A 5,434-nucleotide genomic window follows, 5' to 3' on the forward strand; every position below is an offset into this window, starting at 1 on the left:
GATGTTCCCGCTCCATTATTACATGACACATTAAAATTTTGCACCAGATCTTCATTCTGTGGTATATTTTTAGATATGCCATTTTTAAATATAGGCAGTGCTAGTAAAACGTATTTAACATTACACTGTGAAAAAGGCTCTGAAGCATAGGATGAACTCTGCACTTCAAATCCACTAGATGAGTCATTTGGTTGTGATGCTATATTTCCAGCCATTTCTGCATCTTTAATATTAAATACTGTTTCTCTATACAGTTCATTTGTATTGTTAACTCTTGAAGGACCTGCTAAAACAGAATCATTCAATATTTCAGACTTTGAAATTTTGTATTTCTGCCTTAAATATGCAAAAACCATTGATTCAGCATGCATGGAATTCCAATATGAATTAATCCAGAACTTCACTCCCTGAAGGTTAATTGGGGAAAAAGGTCTTTCTGCAACAGGTTTTACTTGCATTTTTATAAATTTCTTTTCATGTCCTTTCTTATTACTGGATATATCTGTAAAGAAACAACCTCTATTAGAAAGATGATTTAGAACTATCTTTGTTGACATAATTCACTTAAGATAATAACCTCAGATAATACAGGTGGTTTTCTATTTATGATATTTCTGTTAACACTGTTTTGCTACAACAAACGTTTGAAAATTAAAAGATATGTCAGAATTGTGTTTCTTTATGCAACAAAACAGTGCATTTTACAGTATACATACAAATTCTCCATCACTGTATACTTATGCACTAACCCTTTGCCACATTTTTTACATTGTGACAGAATGACAGATATACCAATAATGCAGTATATACATTGTATCCAAACACTGTGACAGAATAGTAGATATATAAATACAATAACCTTATTGATATTTGTATACAGTATATAAATATTCTGTATAAACAGCTATATATATAATTCTGTAAGCCATTTTCTGGATATCAAAGCTGTGAGCAAATGGAAGCAGCTACAGACACATTGTGACTACTCATTTTAAAGCTTACACTGTTAGGATACCAGGAAAAGTAACAGTTTTTACAATGAAACATACCCTCAACCCATCAAATTCAAAGTTTTAATTAGCACATCATGTTCTATAAAACAGATAGTGTTGTAGTGTAAAAAGAGGGTGCTCCGTCATTGTCATGAATTGTGCTGTTTGAATATATCTTGCAAAATTAATTAAATGGTAATATAAAGTATTTAGGTAAAAGAAATAAGATAGATTAAGTAGAGAAAGTTCTCAGCTATATTGTTTGCATAATTTTATTCAAGAACTGATAAATATATATAGCCCTGAAATGGTGCTGTCTGGGTGGTGGTACCTATCTGAGAATAAGTAACGTTAGTCTTCTCCTTAGGTGAAGCGTTACTTATTCGAAGTAGTGCAATATCATGGCAACTCGTTGTGAAGGTATTCGCAATATGAGATATAACTTAAAACAATGCTGCCTTATAAACATTCTGTTCATTCAGAAATGGCTGTGTATTAACGATGCTATTGCACTTAATATATACATAGTCTAAATTTGCTCGCAGCTTGAGGCTTTAGCCCTAAATGCATCTTAGTCTAAATACATCATACACCATTAGGCATTTCTCATATTGTGGAGTTATACTTCATAACTGTCTGGGTACCTACCCACTACCCAGACAGTTATGAAGGTTATCATTATCAATGAAGGTTATCATTGGGTATCTACCCAAGTGATGGGTACCTACCCACCCACCGAAGCAGGGCCAAATAGCCCTGAAACGGCACCAGGGGGAGCCTGATGATGTCCGGAGTTTCCAAGAATAGGTAAAAACCGTCTTCCCCACTGGGGAAGCATTGCCTATTCGAGGAGTTTTTGAGTGGTTTGAGTTGAAGGAGTTACTGGCCCTTTCATTCTTCTACACCGTTTCTTTTCCTCTTCCACTCCTACTATTACTTTCACCCTACCTTTTTGCTTTTCTAAGTCTAATAGGGTGCAAGTGGATAGTCGAGTTATTATCCCACACATATACAAAATTGTCCTAACACAGTGCCGTCTGCGTGATGGTACCTATCTGAGAATAAGTAACATTAGTCTTCTCCTTAGGTGAAGCGTTACTTATTCGAAGTAGTGCAATATCATGGCAACTCGTTGTGAAGGTATTTGCAATATGAGATATAACTTAAAACAATGCTGCCTTATAAATATTCTGTTCATTCAGAAATGGCTGTGTATTAACAATGCTATTGCACTTAATATATACATAGTCTACAATTTCAGAGCATAACTGCTACTATGGCTAACCATGCTTAACACTTTTGTTTGAAAGTGCCATATTTTAAAAGTCTGAGCCTGTTTCTACTGTTTTGTTTTTTTCTGTAGGTTGATAGAAGCCAATTTCCAATTGGGGATAAGATTCTTTAGGAAAAATGAGAGCTAAGTAGCCAGTATTTCATTTCATTTCATTTCATTTGACTGTTTTGAGTGATAGCTGATGCACCCATTTCCATGCTAGGAAACACTTAGCATGAAACTGTAAACCATTTGGACGTCCTACATGGTACAAATGGTGCCCATGTGGAAACCTATTAACTTTTTCAGTTGTTCCACTAAAAAAAACAAACCATTTCCTGATATCGCTTATAGTTCCTGTTATATAATAATTTGAATACAAATAACTCCAGCCCCTGAAATTATATCTGGAAAATGGTTGGTGAGCAGCCTGGATTGTGCAGTTATATTCTGGGACTCAGGTGCACTTTTCTACCCTTTTATTATAAAAATGGTAAAATATTTTTAACAAGTGTTAAGAAGTCTTTTCTGTGTCATGATGTTTTACACATCTGTTCTGCCCCCTTTCATCCAAAGTACAGCTTTATGTATACTAGTAAAAAGGCCACAGAACAGAAAGCCATTTATTTAATGGTCAAATCAGAACAACTGTTATCATGTGATGGGCTTAAGAATAAAACTTGCCACAAATGACTGAACTATTTCTGTGAATGCAGACAAAATTAGAGAATATGCTCGTAGTGTGACACCGTCTAGAATTATGAAAGGAAGATGTTAGGTTATGGACAATGTGATAAGACTGAGGATAAAAGTATGGATATTAATTTTTGTTTAATTTATGGTAATTAATTTTAAGACAAAAAAAAAAAAAAAAAAAAGAATGCACCTGAAATGCAATGTACTGCACATATTAACTAATTTGTCACGGAAATACATTCAGATGTTTAGATGTTAGTTATATATACAGGGTGTTTCAGTTAAACGTTTCAGAACTTCTAAGAGGGGTAGGGTACATCCTGACAACTCGAAATCATATAGCAATGTTGGGTCGGAAATGCTTTCCTGAAGCGGTGTTGTACACAGAAGCACCATAAAGAAAAGAGACCATAAGTGAGAAATCGTTTTAATAATACATGAAAAGAAGCAAAAGGTACATGGATTAAAGTAAGTGTTCGAAGTTTCTTCCACGGGCTACAATGCACGCCTCACATCTCCGACGCATGGACATCCGAACATTCTGGAATACTCCAGGCGAATTTTTCGAATTTCTTCGGCAGCTACTGCGATTCTTGCAACCAGCTCCTCAGCATTGTCAACAGGGGTGTCATAAACTAGCGATTTCATATGACCCCAGAAATAAAAATCAAGACATGATAGGTCGGGTGACCGAGCAGGCCAACGCACGGGACCACCACGTCCGATCCACTGTTGACCAAATGTGACATCCAGGTAGTTACGAACATCTCCGCTATAATGGGCAGGGACTCCATCGTGTTGGAACCACATTGTCTGTTGCGTCGATGCAGAAATCTGTTCATCTCTCAAAAGTTGTCACCCGACCTATCATGTCTTGATTTTTATTTCTGGGGTCATATGAAATCGCTAGTTTATGACACCCCTGTTGACAATGCTGAGGAGCTGGTTGCAAGAATCGCAGTAGCTGCCGAAGAAATTCGAAAAATTCGCCTGGAGTATTCCAGAATGTTCGGATGTCCATGCGTCGGAGATGTGAGGCGTGCATTGTAGCCCGTGGAAGAAACTTCGAACACTTACTTTAATCCATGTACCTTTTGCTTCTTTTCATGTATTATTAAAACGATTTCTCACTTACGGTCTCTTTTCTTTATGGTGCTTCTGTGTACAACACCGCTTCAGGAAAGCATTTCCGACCCCACATTGCTATATGATTTCGAGTTGTCAGGATGTACCCTACCCCTCTTAGAAGTTCTGAAACGTTTAACTGAAACACCCTGTATATAGTTATATATTCATATATATGAAAGTATATTTTGCATACACTCTAGAATTAAAAGTCAGATTGAGGAAACATTTTCAACAAAATTTCTAGCTCAGTTACGTACACAAATCAGCATAAATAAAAGTATGTTTCTGCATTAACTGACAAGGAAAATACAGACTGATACTAAATTTTCAACATATATTTTGTTGGCCCACTGGGATGGTTCCGAGTTCAATTCAGATTTCACAGCATTTCTGCCTAGTTCCCCATACAGAAATATTACTATAAATTTGGATTGGTATTTGGTTTTTAGGAGCATTAGCAACTAAGGCCATATTGCTCCGGGGATATGCGGTGGTCATTCCCTGACCTTTCCGTATCCTCCATATTTGGTGGTCACGGGCTCGAACCCCGGTCTAAATCAAGAAGTGTGTGCTCCGCACTGCTGCTCCTGCCCACCTGGCTACGGAGGCGCCTGTAAATTTGGAACAGGAGCTTTGATCCATTTCAAAATTTCAATGCTTACTTAGAATATTTTAGGGATCTTTGAAACAAATTTTCACATTGATGAGTTGACTTATTTTGCTATAAATCATGAATTATTACTATTTGCTAATGCACCTGAAATGTAATGCACTGTGGACATTAACTAACTTGTTTATGTTTAGTTTCAATTTCTCTTCCACTTTCCTCTGTTATCACAAAATCATTTAGCTCCTGTCAGAATTTGATATACTTCTGTCATTCCCATCCCTAAAAAATTACTCATGTGTGAATATATATGCAAAATATCTATTTAGTTTGCCATCAGCAATCGCAGCAGGTTAAACCATTCACATCTAGCAGGTCAATGTGATTCATCCCTTTCCTTCTAGTGTTTACATAAGTAAAGAAGTCTTTGCTGCTTTTCTTTGCCAGAGAGTTCTTGTAATCTGCCTTAGCTTGCCTACCCTCCTTTGTGACCAGATTTCAGGCTTTTTTTTTTCTGTATCACCTAATAATTTATATGCATCCTGTGTATTTTTCTTCTCTGTCGTGAGTGTCACCAATTCATCTGATATCTATTTGGGTCTAAACCCTGAACAGTATCTCTTAGTTGGTATAATTAGTCTAGTAACTCCTACAATTAATACCTTGAATACCTCCCATTTAGAATGTACTGCTGATAACATTATCATTCACTTGGTAGAATAAAGTTTAAAAACTGTC

General features: G+C 36.3%; 1 long non-coding RNA gene across 1 annotated transcript in view; it reads right to left on the reverse strand.

The window, feature by feature from the left end:
- Window positions 1-420: 420 nt before the first annotated feature.
- Window positions 421-5,434, reverse strand: part of LOC150090145 (uncharacterized) — a 72,017-nt gene continuing 67,003 nt past the window's right edge. Inside the window, exon 3 of the long non-coding RNA XR_016546697.1 lies at window positions 421-502. This is a non-coding gene — a long non-coding RNA (uncharacterized LOC150090145). The remainder of the gene's footprint in view (window positions 503-5,434) is intronic.

The sequence above is a fragment of the Mastigoproctus giganteus genome, chromosome 2 (assembly GCF_048544385.1).
Source record: "Mastigoproctus giganteus isolate SK-2022 chromosome 2, ASM4854438v1, whole genome shotgun sequence".
In the NCBI taxonomy this organism is placed as follows: domain Eukaryota; kingdom Metazoa; phylum Arthropoda; class Arachnida; order Uropygi; family Thelyphonidae; genus Mastigoproctus; species Mastigoproctus giganteus.